The following is a 26,238-nucleotide window of genomic DNA, read 5'->3' as shown; positions in this document are numbered from 1 at the left end:
TAATTTAGCTATGTGACTCATCTTTTTAGGTTTATTGAATTGTTACATGGAAACCTAGACGCTGAACCATTTGAAAACTCATTTAGAAAAATATGTTGTTAATGGTAGAGCTCATTTGAAGGAAAAAAACCCAAAAAAACGATGGTGTATAAAACAAGGTAAATAAATTATATCCATTAATTACTTTTGGCTATTTTATTTGTTATCAGGCACTCTGTGACTAGTGACTAAGGTTAAGTGACTATGCATATTACCTATTCAATAATCATCATATCCTAACGCAGCACTCATTTTAAACAAGTATGTATTTATTTTAGCTTTACTAAACCCTACATTAAGCATTTATACTGACAGTGATATACAATTTTTGTTTAAAAACCATAGATGTTAGACTTTTGATAACACTGTACAGAGGAGTACACTTTTGAAAACTCTGCCTTCATATTGCGTTGTGAACGCGTGAAAATGTAGACTTTGGAATTCGCAGACTCTAATCATGCCCTGATTTGCTTGTACTTATTCCGGAGCCCTTCCCTGATTAGACCCTGCTTATTACAATGTCTCATTACCTAGTTGGTTACCCTTCATGAAAGAATACCATATTCCAACCTAGTGGACATAGCAGAGTTGCTTTCCATGTGCTTGTTGTATTTACCTGTCCTCATCTTCTTCTTTTGGCTGCTCTTGTTAGGGGTTGCCACAGCGGATTATTTTCTTCCATATCTTTCTGTTCTCTGGATCTCTGCACCTGCATACATCTAAATTGAATACAGCACACATGCACAAAAGGTAAATCATTTACCAGTCACTTCAGTTGTGAGATAAGTCCAGTGGCCAGCAGTGTTACCACTTCAAGGATTTTTCCACAGTTACGTGCATGCCCAGTGTGGATGAATGTGTATGTATGTACATTGTTTTAATGCGGACAGATGTATTTTGTAAACAATGTGAAAACTATAGTATAAATGGAGATAGTTTTCTGAAATGTCATTTATAAATAAAAACATAGTAGTGTGGATGAATCCTAAGTCACATGAGACTTAACCTAAAGTGTTGATTATTACTAAAGTGGAGGAGTATTCATATGGAATAAATTAATATTTTTTATTCTCAATCTCATGTAAGATTGTAATTACGAATGGATCTCTCTGCACTGCTGTCTTCGGTGAAAGCGATCTTCTGGGAGAGCAGCAAAGTCAGTTAAAATCGATTGTAGATATTACAGAATAAATGTCTACAACAAGCAATGCAAGTCTTTCCACTGATAAAATTGCACATAGGTCACCTAGGAAGGCATTCCTGATACAAAACAAAAATAATCTTTCTGAGTGCTTTGAGCTTTGTTATTTCAAGCTATGGCCCTATTTTATTTTTGGCAAGCAATGTAAAATGTATTATTTAAGGATTTAATTTCTATGCAGATGTCACTCAGATCTATTTGCACAGTAAGCCTACCTCTGATTTCCCACCAAATTTACTGGTTAAGTGCATTGGGCACAAGACTCTTCTTAAATCTATTAGAAATCTCAGTATTCATATTAATGGTTGTGTCATCTGTCCTTCCTTCGAAGTCAGGAACATAGGGGTTGTTTAACATTTCAAACTGTCATTTGAGCATAATGTTCAAGTATCAGAATTAGTAGAGTGAACTGAGACTGTTACTTTAAAATGACTTCAACAAGAACAGAGGGACACAGTTGAAAACTTGTTAAGGGTACATTATGTATAAACATTAGGAAGGCTTCCTTCTCACAGAACTATACACACATGGAAGAAATTAATAAATACTTTAGGGAATTTCAGAACTAAACTTGACATTATATTGGAAGAATTAAGTGGATAAGACTGGCAAGCTGTGTTGGGCTGAATTGCCTGCTCTCGTCCAAACTGACGTAATGTTAAGAACGTTACCAGAACTGCTTTCTTTCAGCTGAAGAACGTCTCGCGAATCAGATCCCATACTGCTCAAATACTTATTCATGCTTTTGTCACCTCCTGGCTTGATTACTGTAATGATCTTCTCTTTAGAGTCTCTGGCAACATGCTAAATAGACTACAACATGTACAGAGTTCTACAGCTAAAACTTTAAAACAAAACCTTGGAAACCTATAACCATTTATTTTGTTATATCATTTATTGATTTCCTTGCACTACTTGCCTATTAGATACCAGATCTCTTACAAGAGTCTTTTGTTAGCATATAACTCTCTTCATGACAGTGGTACTATCTATATTTTAAATATGTTAAAATATAAACCATGTCACAATTTAAAGTCATCTGATGTTGAATTTTTTGTTGTTCCAGGCACTAAATGCAAGTCACTTGGTGTTCAAAAATTTAGTTCTGCAGTCCCCAGGTTATGGAACTCCCTGCTTTTATATCTTGAAATGTGTTCTTCAGTTGTTGGTTTTAAAACCAATCTAAAGACACTATGACGTATGAGTCACTGTCTTGCACACAAGAGAAGTCACCGAGACCAAAGACTTAAAGAAAGCCAACTTTTATTCCAATCAAAACAGGAACAGTCAGGGTATTCATTCAAACGGGAGTTACACTTCAATACACACAGGCACAGCAAACAAGCAGTGTTGGGGCCAGGTCAATGGCCGGGTTAAAATATTCCTTGCATCAACCATCAGTTGACAAATCCATTACGGGTTGAGGCTGCAAACTTGCCATTGCCTCAGTGGTGCCACAAACCTGTGGTTGCCTTCTCAACAGACAAGCAGTCCTCGACAGATGCATCAAACACTTTGTGGTGTGCAGCACAGTTGGGGAAGGTCTCAAAGGGTCGCAAAAAAATATTCACAACGCATCTTTTTAAAAAAGCTTTTATGTGCTCAATGTTTTTGTAAGTTACAGTGTGCTTTTTTATTTATTTTTAATCTTGTCTTAATAATTGTCTTATTTTTATATTTTTGTTTTATTTATGTACAGTGTATTTGAGTGTTATGAACAATACTTATAAATGAAATGCATTATTAATGTTATTATACTTTTTTAAATAACATGGAATGAAGCTGCCATATTGAATAGTGGTCATCAGTAAATATTATTGTTTAGCAAGCATACTTGTGAAGTTTTACTCCGTTTCTGATGTGACTGAAGGAAATGCAATTTATCTCTCCAAATACATGACTGTACTTCCCCTCTTCACACCATTCTACTATACTTTTGTAATTAAATTAAACCTTATTTGTATAACTATGCACTTAAAAAAATCTCACTTGAGAGAGACACAGAATTTGCAGGTTAGGTTTTCTCTTTGCATCTTTGATTTAAAACTTGTTTTTCAGTCAAGAGGTGCATTTGATAAATCACAAGAATTACAGCATTATTTTACAGACTTTTGATTTTACTGTGGCTAATATACATATTGATATTCTGATATCTTTGTCATAAAGGTGACAAGTAAATTAAATGAGTGGTTTAGTGATGTTACAGCTTTCATCAAATGAAATACAACTTCTATTGCAAACATAATGTAAAACCAGATGTTTTCAAAGTGTTTCATGAAGAATGGTAATGGAATTAATACGGCATAAAAATGATGCAGTCTTTATGAAAACTATTCATTATGTGTGTTAAAACACATTTAATGGATTTCCTGTTTTTTTCTGAAACAAAAGTGTTTACACTAGAAAAAATACCAAATAAATATAAATGTTCAATCAAATTAATGCCAGACACATAATTGTGTAAAGCTGTGTAAAATAATCACAAAGACAAAAGAAAAAGTTTGGGGATCCACCCTGTATACTTAAAAAATCAGTGGTTGAAAGTGATAGATCTTTACAGACATGAAGTCCAAATAGAACTGAGGCTTGTTACAAAATGGCTGCTATACATATATGTGAAGACAGGAAATGATGTAATAGATGGGTGTAGTCTTGGGACTGGAGGTGATGTCATGAGGAGGTGGGATCAGCAGCCATGGAAGAGGAAGTGGTAAGTGAATACTGCTTATGTAGATCTGAAGGGGAAAAGAAGAAAGAGCTAGAGGGCAGCGCCAACCACTGGCCCAGTGGGGAAATACAAGTATTCAAGCCCTTAAACTGTCTCCCATGCACACGTATGTGACAAATGAGTATATATATTACCAGAAAAAAAGTAAAAAAAAAAAAAATATATATATATATATATATATATATATATATATATATATATATATATATATATATATATATATATATATAATGCATACAAGAAAATGGATTAAACGTTTATATTTAGTTCTGCATGCCATGTTTTCCTTTGTTGAAAGATGCTGAAAGAATGGCTTGCTCAATTCATATATCAATTACAGTAAGAGTGCTAAATAAAACTATCAGTTGCAAGAGTCTTTGTCGCAAAACGTGTAGCTTATAAGATTTATCAGCATTTATTTTAACTCTTAAGATGTGGAATCAATCAATTTTCTGAATACATGGCACAGAAAACAAAAATGCACAATGAAAAATATAATTCATATTAAAGAGTTTTTGCATACCAATATGATCTAAACTAACTCTCATATCTAAGTAAGTTAACTTCATTTTCATTTATATTTTATATAAACTTAAAAAATGGTATTTGATATAAAGTCTGAAGGCTTTTGAATGGAGCAGCTGATCAAGAAGTGCGCCATGTTTTAAATTCCAAATTTCTAGACTTATAGATGCCATAATTCAAGTGTACTCCTATGACAAAGAGGGTGTGAGGCCTTCTTAAGGCTGCTGTACAAGAGCCAGGCAAGGCCTTCCTAGCTTGAGTAGATTTGACCTCACCTCGGGCCATTTGACTTCCTAAATCAACAGGAAGGCTTCAGCCTACTCAGTCCTAAAAATGAGAAACTGGTTTTACAAGATCTAAACAATTTCTTTAAACTCCTAAATATATTAAAAAATACATGTAAATACTCTTTTAGGAAAGGGAACCTTAAAATCTTTGGCTAGGAAGGACAAGTCCAAGAGTAGAATCTTTATAAATCAGCATATTACATATCACAAAAATCACAAGGCAAAATAATGAAGCATAAAAGGATTTCACAAGAAGGTAACCAGAATAAGAAATCTCAATACACAATATAATAATTAAGCAAAAAATGAAAGAAACCATAAAATCCCATACTTACAAATGCCTGCCCCTAAAGAACATCAATGGACCACTGCAGGATCCACTCTCTTCTTCAGATTATAAAAACAGTCATTCATCCGTGATGTCAGGGTGGTCCTCTTTCTTTGGGTTCCACTCATAAAATACAAGGTAAGACAAGATAAACTACATAAAAAATTATTATGTATTCTAATTCTTTTCATATAATATTCTAATTATTAAAAGCATATTCAAAGAAACTATGATCTTAAAAGCAGAAACAACATAAGATGGGAACTTACTATCAAACAAAAAATATTAGATATACACAAAATAAACCTAAACCATGGCGATAACTCTGAATGAACCATTCCATTAAACAGATGTTGTCCCAAACTAGGCTCTGCATTTCAAAAATAATTCTAGAAACAGTAATTTTCTCCAGCACCTTTTTTATTTCAGAGTCACAGAGAACAATTCTAGAGTCTTTCAACATAACTCAAATGCACAAAAGAAACTAAGTTGATTCATTTTCTGACTCACCAGATTCAGTACAATTCGAAGATTCAAACATGTGGAGGAGTAGGGGGGGTATAATGCCTTCCATGAACATTTAAAAACAGAAGCAGCAGGGTAAGACTTCCTGTATTAGGGAAACAAAGAATTTTATTACCATAGGATATGAGCAGCTAAGCCAGCTTTTTTTATTTAAATTTTTAAGATAGGGTTTTCTCTTTAAAACCAAAGATTTCCCCCGAAGAGAAACCACTGCTTTTTAAGTAATTTCTGCCTTGCCTTTATGATTACTAAATTTATCAAAAAGAATCTTCAGGGAGTATTTGAAGACCATGATATGGCCCCTTTGTTAACCCAAAATGTTGTTTTAACAAAAAAAACTAAAATTGATCTGATCTGTGATCTTCTGAAATAACTGAAGACTATGTATTTTTGACTGATGTATTTTTATTCTACACTGTATATTTCTTACACCTTAAATATTTAGAAAATACTTAGCTGTTTACTTTAACATACAATCCAAATTGTGGTTTATTCATTATTCTTTAACTCTCTTCTCCTTTTCTCTTCCAAGGGTGACTGGGTTTTCCCAGAATATTTATCCCTTGGCTCTGGCTGGGTTGGAGAGGTGGGTTCTTTTCTATCTTTCCATTTGTTTATTGTTTGCTTCTTGTCATTTTGTCTTTATTTAATAAAAAGATTATCAGAAAAAAATAGAGGTAAATCCAAACAAACTATTCTCATTTGCATGTATGACTTTTATTTTGTGCATATTTCTGAAATATTTTCCTGATGCAGAGGCTCAAATCCAGTAACTGTCGGGAGGGATCTTAAACAGGAATAAACATAAACAGGAGGTTTATGATTTGTTATGATTCAATGTTTTAAAATGTCTGAAAATTAAATGTTACTTTTCAAATTAAATTGGTATTAGTAATAACTTAAATCTAGTTTTCCGCTCCTTTTCAGAAAAAGCAATGCTCATAATAATTAATTTTTAAAATCCATGCACACAAGTTAAATTAATACATTTTCCATGCTAATAATCATAATAAAGTAAGTAGTTTAAATTAAAAAAGCAATATAAATTAAACACTTCTAAAATGGCTATAACATATTAACATGTTTATCTTAATTAAGTAAATTAATAAAGACCCCCTTTATCACATTATAAACAGCTGTTGTCATATTGTAGTCTTTCAAAACAATTTGAATAAGCTATTCCCATGAGTTGATATACCTAAAAAAATTCTAAAATATTTATCATTTGAATTATGTTTCCTAGTCTTTTTATGGATTCAGGACTTTTCAGTTTTCCAAAATATAACGTGTTTGTTAAGAATTTTAAAATTACCTGACCTAATTAACTGAATAGGCATTTCCATTCCAATCTCTCTCATAAGGGTCAGATAGTAATATTTTTCCAATAAAAATGCCCTTTTCATATAATTTTAACTAGAATTGTATTGGTCCATATTCTACATCTTGTATCAGATGTACCTGATGGCTTGCTTTGTCTTTTTATATGTACTTTTGTCTCCTGAATGTTTTTAACTTCCTGTATTACATGACAGTTATTCCCAAACACAAACAAAAATCTTTGAATCTCATTGGGTTTTAGATTGTGTTTAGTATATGAACCATTTGGTGGTCCTAATGGGTATTATCAGTCTTCCTGTACTGACTTTATATTGTTGTGATTAACCAGCTCACAAAATTTGAAAGAACTTTTATTGTGGAAAATACTTAGTAAATAAAAAAGAGTCTTAAGCATTAGCATATATTGAATCCAAACATGGACGTCCTTTATTTACACCATCTGATAGTGATAACCTCTGATATCTGATACCATCACCCACATACTTTGCTCAAAGCATCATGGCAGACTGAATAAATCCAACAGAAAGCTTCCTTTAATCAGCTTGGTTCATTTACATATAATGACTACAAAGCATTTCAAACACACCAGTAAGTATACCGATAAATAGAATCTTCCAGAAATGCACATCTGCTTTTAAGTACTCTGTCAAGTCCCAAAATAGCCAAACATATTAAAGAGTTGTGGGTGGACACTTGCTTAAAAAAAAAAAAAAAATTGACTTCTTATATGCAATCTGTTATCAGAGAAAATATATAAAGTTCAATAAATGTTATATATCTCATTTTTTAATTTAAATGTGTTTGTACAAATAAAGTTAGGATGCCCTAGTTTAACAGGCCAGGCAATTTCTAGCACTTTTGCCTTTTCTCTTACAGACTGCAATATGAAAACTAGGCCTCAATGCATGCTTAAAACCCCTTATCAAGCAGGGTCATTTTTGCTAAATCACTTGTAATTTGACCTCTCCAAATTAGAATCATTGCTGTTATTGAACTATCTGGAGTATAAACACGTTTGGTCTCTTTGTAAAGGTAACATTCTCTAGTTTCACCCTTAGTAGTCAGAATCACTGTAGGTGTGACTGATCAAAGGTTATGCACATTAGAACTCACAGAAAAAATGAATTTTTTTTGTGAAAATAATGGCCTCTATAGCTGCATTAGGTAGGTGGGGACAGAAACACACTATGTACCAACAGAATAACTTGTTGACTACTCACATTTCAAATTTGAGAAGAATGCCTGTAAAAATGACATTTTTACATCAGTTTTTATGTGGGCATGTCCAGGTGCTTTTTAGAGGGGCCTATGGTTTATCCATTATCCACATTTTGGAACGTATGGAAAAAGTGCAATAACTTTTGAATGCTTCAACCCACATATATCAATGAGGGCTCTACTGAAAGCTTACACCTAAAGGAATCTATATCTACACACAGTGTCACTCTATTAGTTATGGAAATTCATATTCCATACTAAAAACAATAAAAAATACACATTTCAATATAAAAAATAGTCAAAAACAAGTCTTATGGGCCAAAAAAAAAAAAAATTTATTTTTTATTTTTTTTTTAATAAAATGCACACAAACTATATACATTTTTTACAAACTGTTACAACACAACTCAGCGTTTTTCCATGTGCCACTGCTTGTAGCAATCCCTAGCAGGCAGAAAGCACAAGGGCTTGTCACATGTCGTACGTTTATCCTCTGCCTCAGACTTCTCCTGGTCCGATTCATCACTGTCACGCATTGGCTGTAAGTTTGGATGCCTCTACTACTTCATCGAGAGTGTATTTACGTTTATATATACGTTTATCCGTATTTGGCCAACTTAGGTGTCAATCAGAAGCTAACACTTCCGTGTAACATGCTTTAGCATGGTTATTGCCGACAGAAACAAATTCGTCTGATATGACCAATAGAAATGAAAAAAAATTTCGGAGCTAGTCTCAAGTTAAGAAACGTTTTCTGGAGTTTTTGTCCCTTTGAGGATCTATCGTGTGTTTTGGACCTAACTGTTTTACTGGATTATATTCCCTGGAGCCTTACGGACAGAATGAGACCAATATTGCTCGGAAATATTGATGTTTGACTTGCAGAGAGCCTTCAAAAGTAGGAAAAGTCAACTCTTAAAAGTATTTACTTCTCTGTAAAAAAGGATTTAGTGTCAGTGCTGTGGTTGTTGTGTGTCAAAATGGTTTATATCATCAGAAAGACGAGACTCTGAGGTTTCATTTGATGTGTAGTATGTCGAGGTGCATGACAGAGGGGCATGCACACATGGCTGTGACATGGCTGTGACGTTGTCCAATTGTAGTTATGTACCGGGACCGGTACGTGTGCATGTTAAGAGTTAACACCCTGCACAGACCAAATTGGACCAGACTGAAAATTTGTAAGAAGAGGGGAACTCTGTAAATCCCCTGACCTGAAAAAGAAGTATCAGTAGTTCTCTAGTAATAAAACAGTTTATAAACGTTTATTAACAGAAAGATCTAAAAACAAATCAAGAACAGAATAAACCCAAACAAGGCACACCTAAAAAGGCAAATCAAAGAGCTAATAAACCATGTTCATGGTAAAATAATCCAAAACCACAGATGAAAGCAAAAATGAAAATATGCAGTACTTACAAAAACGAGTTGAATGTCACCAGCCAGAGATTGTGAGCTAATACTGTACCATAGCATTAAGTTGACAAATTGAAGGTGAAATATTAGGAGGCCCCACCCCCTTAGGTTCCACTTACTAAGAACAATGAACACTACATTAAAATAACAGATGAGAGATATTGTCAAAAACATTTACATAATAAAACAACCAAAAACTATAAAATATAGAAATTAAAATTATAACAACAGGTTGGAGGCCTGGTTGAACCATAACACATTGGGGTTTTTACAGGGAAACACAATGGTTATTGTTGTGTCTAAAGTAAATGATGGTTGTGAGATAGGGTAAGGATGTAAATGACATAATCTTATTTGTCACTTTAAAAAAGCCTTTTTATTTGAAATTTCTTCTGAACATCACCATCATTACCGGTTTAAAGGTCACTCTCTTGGGTTTTCCCAGTTTAGCCTATTGCTGCCCAAATCTTATTCCTCCAGACTCTGTGGTCCTTAGCATCCTTTGGAGTGTGACCCTTCATTTTCATGCTATCAGATACCACTTCCAAACACTTCTTCTTTAACCTCTCTCTGAGTCTTATTCCTTTCACCTCCATATTGGTGCGCCTTTTTAACTAGCAGTCTTCTGCTTTTCAAGCCACATTCTCAAACAGCCTTAACTATTTCTTCTCTAAAACAAGCCTTTCTCTTGTAAGATGATAGTGTGTAAAGTTCAAACATTGCTTTGTCATTATTTCATCAGGGACATGACAGAACTAGTAGGTGTTTCCAGTATCCTCTGGATGTTGGTAGGTTAAAGAGAACAATTTATGCTTATAGGTGTGTAGGAATCTGTTCCCTTCATTAGTAAGGACTACGTGAATGCTCATTGTTATGGCTTCCATCATTGAAAGATCTCCTGCCCAATTTTACAAGCACACCTTGTTGTTAATTGTGGTAGTTATACTTTGAAGACATGATATTCTATATGGTGTTCCACAAGGATCTATCCTGGGTCCGCTGCTCTTTTCGATCTACATGCTTCCATTAGTTCAGACAATCTCAAGGTATAACGTGAGCTACCACAGCTATGCTGATGACACACAGCAGTATTTATCAATAGTGCCTGATGACCCCGCCTCTCTTGGTTCACTGACACAATGTCTTATGTGTTTCTGAGCGGATGAGTAATAATTTTCTCAAACTAAATAAGGAGAAAACAGAAATCTTTGTGATTGGCAAAAATGGATATAATGAGGATATTAGAGATCAACTTGATCCATTAGGCTTAAAGGTCAAAACAACGGTAAAGAATTTAGGGGTAATTATTGACTCTGACGTAAATGTTAAATCACATATGGGGGTCATCGGGTTACAATGTCTCGACATAACGTTTCGAGTTTACAACGCTCACTCCCATAAAAACTTTTAAAAATTGAGAAGTGAGAAGGTATAAAGATAAGGATTTTTTTCCAACCATTTTTTCTGTTACTATAGTGCAGTGTACAGTACAGTACAGTATATTTATGTCATTTTCCTTTTTCTGTGACTTAGTTGTGTTTTTATGTTCTAGATTATGATTTTGCAAATGTGTTAGGATAGGTAAGTGACTTAGGCTAGGGTGTGTTTCGACTTACACTAAAATTTGGGTTACATCACTGTTGTAGGAATGGAACTGTGTTGTAACCCGAGGACCCCCTGTATTAATCAAATTACTAGGACAGCATTTTTCCACTTAAGAAATATAGCAAAAAATTAGATCCCTTATAATTTTGCAAGATGCTGAAAAATTGCTTCATGCTTTTATTTTTTAGTCAACTAGATTACTGTAATGCACTCCTCTCACGTCCAAAAAGACATCAATCGATTGCAACTAGTGCAGAATGCAGCTGCCAGACTCTTAACTAGGAAAAGAAAATCCGAGTACATCTCTCCAGTTTTGATGTCACTACACTGGTTACAGTACCTGTGTCATTTGGAATTGACTTTAAAATACTGCTTATAGTTTACAAAGCCTTAAATAATCTCAATACATCCTTATTTCAGAATGCCTCTCACCTTACACTCCAAATTGTAACCTTAGATCTTCAAATGAGTGTCTGCTTATAATTCCAAGAGCTAAACTATAAAGAAGTAGTGAGGTGGCCTTCTGCTGTTATGCACCTAAAATCTGGAATAGCTCACCCATAGAAATTTGGCATGTAACCCTGATATTCTGCATATGCATTGAATTATAAATTTCATCATGGCTCTGAGATCCATACTAACCCCTACTTTCTCTGCTGTTCTTTTTCCAGTTTTCTGTGGTGGCGATCTGTGCCACCACCACCTGATCAAGGCACCATGCAGTCCTTACATTGATGGAACAAAGGCCAGATGTCTACATGACCATCATCATCAAATTCTTTCATGTGAAGCCAGAAAACCATGAGGACTGATTTAGATAATTTAGGTTAGGTAGAATGCCCAGTGGGGGCTGGGTGGTCTTGTGGCCTCAGAACCCCTGCAGATTGGTTTTTTTTTTCAGCCCTCTGAAGTTTTTGGCCATCAGACCTTACTTTATTTTTTGTTACTTAGTATTGCCTAATCTTATTTTTATATTTTTCTTTTTTCTTTCTTCATCTTGTAAAGCACTTTGAGCTTCATCATTTGTATTAAAATGTGCTATATAAATAAATGTTGTTTTATGAGAACTTTTGAACATTCAGTAAAGGAGAAATTCTCGGAAAGTAACCATTAAAATGAGGTGAGTGAGGATCAGGATTTTAAATTGGCTTGGCACAACCAACATTCCAAGTTGCCTTGAAACGAGCAACGGTATAAGCAGACGACCTTGAAGCTGAGCAGAAAACAACAAACATTTACAAGATTATGGGGATCAAGCAGGCATTCTATTCCAACTAACAGGGTACCTGTTGCTTACTTAGGCAAATAAGTAATATTGAGGATTATACTGTGACATTGTGATAAATCACAAAAGAAAAAAGTACCTAGCAGTTCTTTTACATATGCAAAAGGTCTTTCTCAGTAACAAATGTCTACATAGTTCCTATCATATGTAAATAGCATGTTTTTTTGTGTGGAAGTGTTAACTTTTCTTTTTCATCTCTCATGAATTTGGGGACTTGGTTTGATTTTAACATCCCATAATCTTGAAATGCTGAGAGACTTTATTGAAGGAAGAAACAATCTAATACAATGTGTAGAGAACTGAAGAGAGCTGCACAGTCCCAATCAATGTGCCATTTAAGATTTTCACTAAAAGAAGTAAAAAAACGATATGTGAGCCACATGTGACTGTATAAAAATGTTGCCACTTACACTATGTCATTAGAAATAATTTATTGATGTAATAAATTAACAACTTTTTACAGAGCACTAGATCTGTCATACTAAATAACTGGTTTTCTGAAGGATTTACTTACAATTAGCCCATTAAAAGAAATTTTGCTGTACAGAATTTTTTTTCTCATACATATTTAATTTTCATTTACATATCATGTAGTGGCTGATTGTGTGAGTCAGAGGAGGGGTTATGCTTCCCATTGAGGGGGCAAGTACTGTGACATAATTGTTCTGGTCTGCAAATTATTAACACTGACTTGCCATGAATACCAAATCTGTCCTTCAATGACAAATTTGTGCGAGAGAAAATTAGATGAGTATACTGAAAATAGATGCCCTCTCTTTACCTTTATTCCTTTGCCAAAGCAAATATGCAGTTAACTAACACAGAAATGTCTATGGCTTACCTTAATTTCTTCCATTCACATATTGCTTAAATGTTAAATGTTTTAATATTTGAGACTGACCCCGTCTTGTAAATGAATGCAGTTTTTTCAACAAATGTTTCCTAACAACAACTAGACGAGAAAAATACATTTTTTGAGGAGCTATAATTAGTAACCGGGAGGTGGAGCATAATGACCTAATTTTAGGTATTGTCACTTATTGTTTGCTTACTGCAGAGTAAACCAACAATGGAAATATTTCTACAGGACTGTTGCTCCCTCTTTTCATGAAGTGATAAATGATTTTAGTCTATTTCACTTCACTATGAGGTTCCATTGCTAGTGAACTGAATTTTATCCAGAAAAGAATGGGGAAGTGCATTTAGGACTGAAACCATAAAATACTTCTTTATGCAAAGAGTTATGGAAATCTGGAACAAGCAAAATGTATTTGAAGCAGAAACCTTAACAACTTTTAAGAAGTGTCTGGGTAAGATATTGGGATGGCTTAGCCATTAGCTAAACAAATGACTTTGAGGGGCTGCATGGTTTCCTCTCGTGTGTCAAATTTACTATGTTCACTTATGAGAAACTGAAATTGTACTTTGCCTTACATAAGATTTCTACAACAACAACAATTATTTTAATACAAATGGTGTAGCTCAAAATGCTTTTCAAGATGAAGAAATAAGATGAAAACAAGATGAAAAAAATAAGATTAGGCAAAACTAAGTAACGGAGAATAAAGTAAGGTCAGATGGCTGGGAGGACAGAAAAATAGACTTCTGACGGGCTGAGAAAAAAAAAAAACAAAATCTGCAGGGGTTCCAAGGCCAACAGACCATCAAGCCCCCACTAGGCATTCTGTCTAACATAAATGATCTAAATCATTTATAAGATTTATACAATTTCTAGATCAATGAAGGCTTGTCCTTTTGATTCATATAAAGCAGTAGGTTATAATGCTTTAATTTAAGTTTTAAGAAACAGAGTTCACTTCTAAAATCATCATTTTTGATATATTCTTTATAATACGGGTTGACTAAGTATTTAGAATTTGTTTGTAAGACTGAGTCTACTCACCTTGCTTCTCTTAATGACAAAATATAATGTATTTTAAAATGGAAGCCGAACAAAATGAAACAATCAAGTAAAGAAAGAAGACACACTTTGCATATACAGTAGTATCGTCTAATTGATTAAAATGGTAAAACACAATGTATGAGACTAACAGCGTTAGGGTGCTGAGTACCCTTGGTGACTCTCATGTGAGGAAATAAATGAAGAGTGTGACTGGCTACTCCCAAAACAGACTGGTGTCCACTGTGGGGTTCAAAGTAATTATAAGGGAGGTCCAATTTACTAAAAGTAAACATTTATTTATATTCTATCACAGGGAAAATAATTCTAACCTAATATATGGCTTATAGCATTGCATTTAATGAAAATTTGTTGTAGTGTACAATACAAACTTTTCATGTTTGGCTTATTTTGTGCTACATGGCTATTCAGCGGTCATGCTTGACTTGTGTGGCAGAAGATACTTCTGAATCAGTGGATTGAAATATGAACAACATAATAACAGCCCTCTACTTGTTTTAGTAATTAAAAATTGTAAGCAATCATAATCCTTTTCTGGTAAGTTGTAGATCTTTTAAAGAATTAAAAAATAAGCCAGATGATGAAAAATAATCACATAAAATGTACATGACAGAAAGAAGTCTAGCCGCGCTGCTATAAATGATTGCAAACTCTGTAGGTATTTGTGTTTCTGATTGCACACATTAAAAAAATGCAAGCCAATCTGACCAAAAGTTGTGTTATTTAAGATAAGGTCAAAAGGTAATATTTTTTTTAAATAACATATCATGAAAAGTATAATATATAAAAATATAATATTGAAAAAAAGGTTGGGTTACATTTTTATTCTATAGTACTAGGATTACAATATGCAAGCTTTCGAGGCAACTCAGGCCCCTTCTTCAGGCAAGATGTAATACAGAAACTGAAGTTCCCTGTGTTTATATCCACACACTAGGACAAGAAATAACATTGGTAAATCTTTAAATGAAAAATCTTAAATGTAAAAAATTAATAGATTCATTCAGGCTAAGATTAATTTAACAAGAGAGAGAAGAACAATGTATGGTCAAGATCTTTGGATAAGATAACTGTCCAACAAAGTCCTTTGAAGTTTGTGATGAGCTTTTCAAAATAATATGGGTCTGTAGACAGGTTATCTGTGTCAGTCTGAGAGATGCAAACAGTCCTCATACCTGGCTATAAAACTCTTGTCTCTATTCAAGCCATGCTGGCACACATGGACAGTGACATCTTCTTCTTAACGAAATGCAAAAAGAAAAATCTTATCCTGAAAGAAATCATGATAAGGAATCCAACCATACACACTTATAATACATGGTTTGCAGAGCAACTTTGTTTTAGGACATCTGCAAGGATAAGAAACCACTTAATCCAAATTTTCTACAACATTAAGAAGAACACGCAAAGAGAGATCGAAGAACTCATCCTTCCCCTTGGAAATGACAGGCAGGAGATGGTATTACAAAAGACTCCAGAAACTCCTTATTGTCAACAAAAAGAAAAAGCTGCATAGATTACGAGAAAAAGCTGGACACTTAATAGCAAAAAACAAAGAGCAACAGACCTGCATTGTTAATCTCTCCTCATACACACCAAATGAAGCAGAGATTTCAGTACTCACAAAGTGACTCTCATATTGTCCTGCAAAGCCCATTGACAACATCAAACTCTGCAGTGATATGGAAGAATTCTTCAGAAAACTCAGACTAAAAGAATTTTTCCATAAGAAAGAAAACGGTAACACACAGCAACCAACAACAAGCAGTTACAACAACCCCACTAGTAAATCCACATGGACAATAGAAGCTGGCAGAAACTCCACCCTAGATAATTATATAGACTGCTTCCGACAGAGAGTGAAAACAGCGATCTTAAACAGGTAGCAAAATCGGATAGAAAACATTAGGGATGAGCATAGAGCTATACATTCACTAAGGGAAAATACAGAAATCATTATCAAACCAGCAGACAAAGGGGGTGCTTTAGTCATCATGAACACATCAGATTATATACAGGAGGCACAAAGACAATTGTCCAATACTATGCATTATTACAAACTGAAAGAAGACCCAACAGATCTCTACAAAAAGGAATTAAAAAGATAGTAAGTAGCTTTCCTCTTGACATCAGGGATCATGTAAACAGTTTAATTCCTGAGAACCCCAAAATGGGTTACTTCTACATGCTTCCTGAAATCCACAAAGAAGGGGACCCAGGAAGGCCTATCATCTCAGGAATTGGCTCCCTTACAGAAAAGGTTTCAGGTTGGGTGGAAAACATTGTTAAACCCCTTGTCCACAACATAACCAGCTACATCCAGGACACCACTGACTTCTTAAAAAAACTGTCTGCTTTAGGCCTCTTACCTGAGGGAACCTTAGTGGCCACAATGGATGTTGAGGCCCTGTACACAAACATCCCCCATGATGATGGCATAGTGGCACGTGAAAAGTACCTCAGACAACAATGTGCCTCTTAAAACCAATGTTGTATCTCCTTTACATAGATGACATCTTCATAATCTGGACTGCCAGTGAGAAGGACCTCCTCTATTTTCATAATGATTATAATTCTTTTCACCCCAACATACAGCTGAAGTTGAATTACTCAAAAACAGAAGTCAGCTTCCTTGACACCACCGTTCAACTGAAAGACAAGACCCTTGTAACTTCTGTTTTTCACAAAACAACAGACAGACAGACCTACCTAAGAAGTGACAGCTTCCACCCCAAGCATATAAGGCGCTCCATTATTTTTAGCCAAGCAATACGGTACAATCTTATTTGCTCAGACCCGACAGACAGGGATCAACTACTGCAGGAGCTCAGACAAGATTTCATCAGAGAAGGTTATACCCCTAAAACAACAGACACTGAAATAAGAAGATCTACTCCCATACCCAGAGACAACCTTCTGGAATATAAAAACAAAGACAACAAGAACCGCATCCCCCTTGTTGTCACCTACAACCCACATCTTAAAAACACTTTGAAAAATTATAAAAGAACTTCAGCCAATGCTAAACAATGACCAAACACTGAAAAATGTGTTTCCTGAATCACCTCTCCTGGCATACAGACAACCACCAAACCTTCAGCAACTAATTGTCCGAAGCTCCCTAAATGAACCGACAGAAAATGGCACATCTCCCTGCCTACAGAAAAGATGTAAAACGTGTGCCCACATCTGCAATACAGACCGTATAGTTATACCACACTGCCGACTTGAACATCACATAAAGGGATCATTTTCCTGCAGATCATCTAATGTTGTCTACCTAATTCTCTGCATGAAATGTCCTGACACTGCACTGTATGTGGGAGAAACTGGACAAACACTTCGCCAAAGAATGAATTTACACAGATTCCACATTAAACATGGCGACACAGATGTTCCTGTAGCGGCCCACTTCAACAGCCATGGACACTGTGAGAGGGACTTTAAAGTCACAGTGCTTATGGGCAACTTCAAAACACAGCAAGAGAGAAAAGAATGGGAAATTACTCATGCTAAAATGTAATACATTACAACATGGCTTGAATAGAGACGAGTTTTATAGCCAGATATGAGGATTGTTTGCATCTCTCAGACTGACACAGATAACCTGTCAACAGACCCGTATTGTTTTGAAAAACTCATCACAAACTTCAAAGGACTTTGTTGGACAGTTATCTTATCCAAAGATCTTGACCATACATTGTTCTTCTCTCTCTTGTTAAATTAATCTTAGCCTGAATGAACCTATTAATTTTTTACATTTAAGATTTTTCTTGCCCTAGTGTGTGGATATAAACACAGGGAACTTCAGTTTCTGTATTACATCTTGCCTGAAGAAGGGTCCTGAGTTGCCTCGAAAGCTCACATATTGTAATCTCTTTAGTTAGCCAATAAAAGGTGTCGTTTTGCTTGGCTTTTCTCTATTTTTATTCTACAAAAGGTACACTTTCAAAATGCTGAATGTGTATTTTTAATAATTCACCAAACACTTGTTTTCATGTTTGAGTTCACCTAATGGATAATTTATAAGGAGAAAAAATAAATATAAAAATAACAACATATACATTTTCTTCAAACAAGCCACACAACTGGAATACTATAATCAAATATGAATTTTTAAAACATGGAAATTAATACAAACACAATACTAAAACATATAATGCAGTGGTCAGTGAATAACAATATATAAATTGATTTATTTTTGCTTTATATACTGCATCTACTATATAATAAAACACTAAAGTCATGTGTACAGTCCCTCTGAGCAATCTGATTGGCTTTGGTGACACGACAAAAGAGGAAGCGCAAGTGTGAGATACACGAGGATGAGAAATGGTGCTTGGGAGGCATTCAGAAATCCACCTTCAAAGATGGCAAGTATAAAAGCAGACCGAATGTGAGACAGCCACGTTGAAAATAATGACAAAGTCTGAGAAGCAGGCTTTACAGGAATGCGCTCGAAAGAGGGAGTGCCAGTGAAGAAACGTTCACACACACGCAAACTACCCCACCACTACAGTAGCATAATGGATCTGCACATCAAAAGTATTTTTAAACTAGTTATCTGTGGATGAAAACACTAACATAACATCAGAATCATTGATGTTTTTTTTACATTGTTACACTTATCTCAACTGAGATCTCTATTGGAGTACAACAAAGCTACTAGAAAGAAACACCTGAACTTGTGGTGCATCCAAAACCTGTGCCTTTAAAACTAAACAAAAAGAAAACTGGGAATTTCATCAGGATGGTGATTTTTAGCATTTTGGTTTTTTTTTGCAGTATTTGTTTTCCTTTTCCTACCTTCTTTTTTGGTTTCTCTGTTTGACTTTCTTACCACTTACTTTCCTCTGCTCTGTTTCATTATATCCCATACTTCGTGAAGGTAGTTTTATTTTTTCTTTCTCCTTTCCTTCTTTTTACTTTTGGTGGCTCTATGATATCTCCAGTGCCAAAGAGATATTCTGTTGTCCTGACTTCCTTTAATTTTTACTGCAGTAACTCACTAAATTTGCCTTTTTTGGCCTCACTAGTACTAACCTTTAATATTTACTGTTTTGTTTCTGGCAACAAAGAAATGATATCTTCTGTTTTTTTGGCTGCTTGTGCTTTGTTTACCAGAATCCCTGTACTTTCTCGTGACTTGGCGCTTTATCCTTTCCCTTTTCTACTCAGTCTAAGTTACTCTCTACATTCCCCCACAATATGTTTGATAACATTTCAACAGATTCTTCTAACCAGCGCTCTGATTCCTTTCTAAATCATCCTCTTTTTAACCAGTCCTCTCTTGATCCAAGTTCAGACATACGATTTACTTTCTCATTGATCTTTTCCGTTTTTATATTTCCTCCTTCTATGTTAACTTTTACCACTTCCACTGTTTCCTGTGTTATATCATATAAGCGTATGCTTCCAGTCTTTGTGTTCTTTGACTATTCCTTCCATTCTCTCTTTGAATTTTATTACATTTTGTTTTTCCTCATCCCTTACTCTTATTTTTATTTTCTAAAATATCACCGACCATGTTCTGTTCATTATATATCCTTATTTGTTTTTAAGTCTCTTTCTGGGTCCCTAGTTATTTCTACTGCAGTTTCTTTCAGTTCATCAGTTTTTCCAGCTTAGTATTTCATATACAATTTCATTGTCTGTTTCTTTGTTCTCAACTTCCTCTCTCACATTAATTAGCTCTGGGTTAGCTTTGTTTGCATAGGATTTGGAGCAATCTCTAGACCTGTGGGATTTCTTCCCGCCTAAGTTACAAATGATCTCTTCCAGACAAGTTTTAGGCTCAATTGCTTAATTCCCACATCATCTTCACACCCTTTTTGCTTCATATTTTGCTCAGAGGCTTTACTAGGGAACAACATTAAACATTGGCCACCAAAACAAAAATGCAACCTGTCGAAAACACATAAGAGGTTTTGAATACCATGGAGAATGCTGTAGGTATAAGACCATAATAATCAAATGTTTCATTAATCAGATGTTACATACAATATTAATTACACAACACCAAAATAAGCAATTAAAAACTATTGAATGCAGGAAATAACACAGAGAGAGATGAAAATAATAACTCACCCTAAAAAGAGCTCCGTCAGTAAAGCTGAATAAAGGATTGTTCTTTTGAGTTGAACCTTTTCATTACAATATACTTCCATAACTTCCAGGCACTTGTTAGCTGGATTCTGTCACCACTGATGTGGCATTCCTCCCCGGTAATATAAGAGTGTCATTATCCTTTCTAATCTCTCTGATTAAGGTAGTTAGTGTGGGTTTGATCTCAAACATTTTCTAATATTCTTGATGTTATATATTAAAACTGAACATGTGAGCTGTGTAATTAGCAACAGTCTTCAATAATGATTTTGAACTTAATGCATAAGCCTCTATGTAAGGTAACTACGAGCTACCGCCACTGGAAACTCATCTGGGTGTTAAATGCAAACATAACTGCGAGAAGGACATATTGCCAGTCAAGTAAATTGCCCATTTAATTCACTGTGAAATAAAAGGTGTGTACATATATGTATAGGATTTTTGTATGTAAAATTTCTTGTTTGCTCTAAAGTACACCAACAATGTCTATGTTTTAATATTTTAGTTTGGTGTGTGAGATTTAACTCAAAAGGATTTTCCAAATTCTGATCTAGAACAATCCTTTTTGCATTGTTATATCAATAATTGTATACATCAGCTGTACCGTTGCTTTGAGAAAATCAGATCTCTTAAGGAAAGAACGTTAAGAAGCCATCCGTTCAAAAATACATGGCTGTACACCCAGATTTAAAGAATTCCAGCTAAGTGATCACGGTATTCTTTTATTCCCCATTTTGAAAGCTCATAGAGTTCATGTGATATTAAAGAAAGGTCTATATTAACTGTATCATGCTTAATGGTTGAAAAGTGCTTACAGATGATCTACATGTATTATGTCCCTTAGCTTCTAAAAATGCTGATGCTGGGGTTCACCTTCTACTGATGAAGAAACACCTGAAAAAAAAGTCAACTAATACTGCAAGCAACCAGATTAGTTAAGAGAGTAAACACAGAGTGAACAGACCAAGTATGTGATAGGGTCAATGTTGAATGAATGAATAGAGACTGAGAACAAAGGAATAGACCTATCTGATGCTGAGACGTATGGTTTTAAAAACACCTAATTCTTTTTTTTTAATGTTATTGATGTTATTAAAATCAAATAACATTCCATATAAATAACTCAAGCTTTACGAAAAAAAAAGGTTTGAAACAAATCAACCCACACCCCTGAAAAAGAGAGCTAGTCCAGCAGAGTAAAACTTTAAGCTAGTAAAAATAGATAAATTAATAAATGAATAAAGACAAATGGAGTAAAAGATGGCAGAGAACCTGCTTTCTCAATTTGAATGCTTATTCTAAAATGTTATTGATTCGATCTTGCCAGGTTTTGAAAATGTCTTGTACAGATCCTCCAAGTGCAAATTTTATTTTTTTCAGTTTCAAATAGTATATAACATCAGTAAACCATGGACTTAGAATAGGAGAGTTAGTGTTCTTCCAGTTGAGCAAGATAAGTCTATGTGCCAATAGTGTAGTAAAGGCAATTACAGTTTGTTTGTTCTTCTCCACTTTAAGCCGATCTGGAAGTAGCCCAGACACAGCTGTTAGTAGATTAGGAGGGATTGTGACACCAAGCCTGTCTGAAAGGCATTTAAAGATTTTGGTCCAGAATGATGTCAGTTTGATGCAGGCCCAAAATGTGGCCCAGTGAGGCAGGAACTTGATTGCAGCATTCACAGATTGAATCTTGCCCTGGAAACATTCTGGACAGTTTTAAACAAGAGAGATGCGCTCGATATATAATTTTGAGTTTAATAATTCTATGCTTTGCACATATGGAGCTCGAGTGAATTTGTGCATTGCTACTTTTCACTCCTTTTCTGAGACATTGAGTAAGAGATCCTTTTTCCACTGTACTCTTGGATCTTTGAAAGACTGGAAACGGTTTTATATATTACAAAAATGCTGTCTGAGTCCTCAAGACTGATCAATTTAACATCTGTTTAACAAAGCTTCTAATTTGAAGGTAGTGAAAGAAATGTGTTGCTGGAAAGTTAAATTTTGAGTGTAATTGTTCGTATGATGCAAAAACGTTATTTATTTACAGATGTTTGAGAGGGTGGAAAAAAGGGGTTCTCATAAAGAGGTGCCACAGATAAAAGCTTCTCTATCTTAAAATGCTTCCTACATTGATTCCATATTCTGATTGAGTGAAGCACAATTGGGTTGTTAGTATATTGGTGATAACTTGTGTTTATTGGGGTGCAAAGCAAGGAATATAACGAAGCACTGCAGAATTTTATTTCTATTGCAGACCAAGCCTGTGTATGTTCTTCTACTTGTGTCCATGTCCATGTTTTTATAGCTTGTGTATTTGCTTCCCTGTAATAAAATTGAAAGTTAGGTAGAGCCATGCCGCCTTCCGCCTTAGGTCTTTGTTGGGTCGCCCTTTGGATATGTGGATACTTTGAATTCCAAATAAATGTGTTTATGGATGAATCTAATTTCTTAAAAAAAGATCTGATTTTCATTCCTAGTATTGGTAGAACTGGAAGTTTGTTACATATAATAGGAGTTGAGGATTGTTTAAACTATGGAATGGGGGTGCAGGGAGTTTAGGACAGGCCAGGTTTAGATTTATACATGGAATAACAAACAATGGTGTAAAAATAAATGTAAATTGTAAGCAAACATTTAAATGTGGAAGGAGTAACACATTAAAAATAGCTTGCCTTAATGCTAGAAGTATCAAAAAATAAGGTAAGTGAGTTGGAGTTGTATGTAGCAGAGCATAATTAAGATGTTATAGCAAAACCTGGTGTAACATGGAGGGATACACATTTTTTAGGAAGGATAGACAGAACAGAAAAGGAGGTGGGGTTGCTGTTTATGCCAAACAGGATTTAAATGTAAGTCCTCTTCAGTTGGATGATGAGTTCCATCTTAGTGAGGACATGTGGCTACGCCTGGAAAATATTAGGGAAAGAGGTCTTATTTTAGCAGTGTGTTATAGACCTCCCAATTCAGACAGTAAATCAACACACATCTTTTTAGTACTATCAAAAAGGCAAGTTTACAGGCCGATATTATAGTCATGGGGGACTTTAATTATCCAAGTTAACTGGGATAACCTTGCAGATGGAGCAGGGGTTTTTAGAAGTAATCAGTGACTGTTTTTTAACACAGCATGTTAAAGCACCAACACGGGGTGAAGCCAGTCTGGATTTAGTATTTTGTAATAATCAGGATAGAATTGAGGGTGTAGAAGTGATTGAGCCACTAGGGTCAAGTGACCATAATACAATACAATTCTCAGTATTTTGTAAGATGCAAAGACTAAAATTGTTAAGTTGAACTTTGGTAGGGCTAATTTTGTGCAGGTGTGACAAAGTCTAAGTAGGATACACTGGGATAAGCTTTTAAATGTGGAGACAGTCGAGGAGCAGTGGAACAGGTTTAAAATGTTTTACATGTAATGCAGGACAGATACATACCTAAATTTGGAATTAATAGGAAACTAAAAAAACTCCACGGTGGATTAATAAAGATTTTAAAAAAGAAGATACTTTATAAGGCATATAAGACTAATGACTGCAAAGTGAGTCGCAGAGTGTATGAGAACATGAAGGCAAACATTAAGAAGGATATCAGGGAGGTTAAAATACAGTTGGAGAGGAATATAGCAGATAAGGAAAGAAGACCCCAAGAGATTCTTTCAGTATTTTAGTAGTAAAAGAACAGTTAAGGAGGAGGTCAAGTTCATCAGGAATAGTAAAGGGGAATTAAAAGATACAGACAGTGAAATAGCAGATGCCCTAAACTTACATTTTTCTGAGGTGTTTACAAGTGAGCAAGTGGATAACCTCCCAGAGGTAAACGCGACTACTAAGGAGGTACTGAGGGATTTGGAAATTATAGAGGAAGAAGTGCTGCTCAGATTAAATAAGCTGAAATCAAACAAATCACCAGGACCAGATAATATTTATCCCCGTGTTGTTAAGGAGTCTAGTGAGTACATATATAAACCCTTGACACATATTTTTAGGAAGTCACTGCACTGGAGAGATTCCAAAGGACTGAAAATGGCAAATATCATCCCATTATATAAAAAGGGTGACAGGGCAGATCCAAGCAACTATAGGCCAGTAAGCTTAACATGCATCACAGGAAAATTAATGGAAGGAATTATTAAGGATAAGATTGAGCAACACATGTCAAGGACAGGAGTTATTCTGAACAGTCAGCATGGATTCAGAAGAGGGAGGTAGTGTTTTACTAACATGCTGGAATTCTATGAGGCAACAAAAGGATACGATCAAAGTGGTGCATATGATATTATTTATCTGGATTTTCAAAAAGCATTTGATAAGGTGCCACATGAGAGGTTGGGCATCAAATTAAGAGAAGTGGAAGTTCAGGGTGATGTTTTTAGATGGGTGCAGAATTTGCTCAGTCATAGGAAGCAGAAGGTTATGTTGCGAGGAACCTCATCAGAACTGGCCGATGTTAAGAGTGGTGTTCCACAGGGGTTAGTGCTTTTTAATATATATAAATGATTTAGATAGGAATATAAGTAACAAGCTGGTTAAGTTTGCAGATAATACCAAGATAGGTGGATTATCAGATAATTTGGAATATGTTATATCATTACAGAAGGACTTGGATAGCATACAGGCTTGGGCAGATTTGTGGCAGATGAAATTTAATGTCAGTAAATGTAAAGTATTACACATAGGAAGTAAAAATGTTAGGTTTGAATACACAATGGGCGGTCAGAAAATCGAGAGTACACCTTATGAGAAGGATTTAGGAGTCATAGTGGACTTTAAGATATTGACTTCCCGACAGTGTTCAGAAGCCATTAAGAAGGCTAACAGAATGTTAGGTTATATAGCACAATGTGTGGAGTACAAGTTCAAGGAGGTTATGCTCAACCTTAATAATGCACTGGTGAGGCATCATCTTGAGTACTATGTGCAGTTTTGGTTTCCAGGCTACAAAAAGGACATAGTAGCGCTAAAAAAAGGTCCAGAGAAGAGTGACTAGGCTGACTCCAGGGCTGCAGGGATTGAATTATGAGGAATGATTAAAAGAGCTGAGCCTATACAGTTTAAAGAAGTGACATGATTGAAGTGTTTAAAATTATGAAAGGGATTTGTACAGTGGATCGAGAGTGTTATTTTAAAATGACTTCATCAAGAACAAGGGGACACAGTTGGAAACTTGTTAAGGGTAAATTTTGCACAAACATTAGGAAGTTTTTCTTTATACAAAGAACGATAGACACATGGAATAAGCTACCAAGTAGTGTGGCAGACAGTAAGACGTTATGGACTTTCAAAACTCGACTTGATGTTTTTTGGAAGAAATAAGTGGATAGGTCTGACGAGCTTTGTTGGGCTGAATGGCCTGTTCTCGTCTAGAGTGTTCTAATGACTTATTACTCAAATACATTTAGATACATAGGATTTATTGAGGATCCCTAGTTTGAAAAGGATTACCAGTAGCAAGTGTACAAGATAAAATGCAAATGATGCAAAACAACACCTTCTAATGATTGCAGACAGGGGGCAGCTAGCAGGTAACAAACCCCGTTTATGCAGCAGGTTCCCTGGAAATAAATTCAGTGCATCTACCTGAGCAAGTGTTGCATTTCACCCAGGGTTTCTCCTCTGGCTGGGGTTCAAACAATTTTATTTCTTTTTGACTCCTTTGTTTATGTTAAAATTATTGGTCATTTAGTTTCCCTATACCTACTGTAACTACATTATGTT

The sequence above is a fragment of the Polypterus senegalus genome, chromosome 5 (genome assembly GCF_016835505.1).
Source record: "Polypterus senegalus isolate Bchr_013 chromosome 5, ASM1683550v1, whole genome shotgun sequence".
NCBI lineage: Eukaryota > Metazoa > Chordata > Cladistia > Polypteriformes > Polypteridae > Polypterus > Polypterus senegalus.
Note: the sequence above shows the minus strand (reverse complement) of the source record.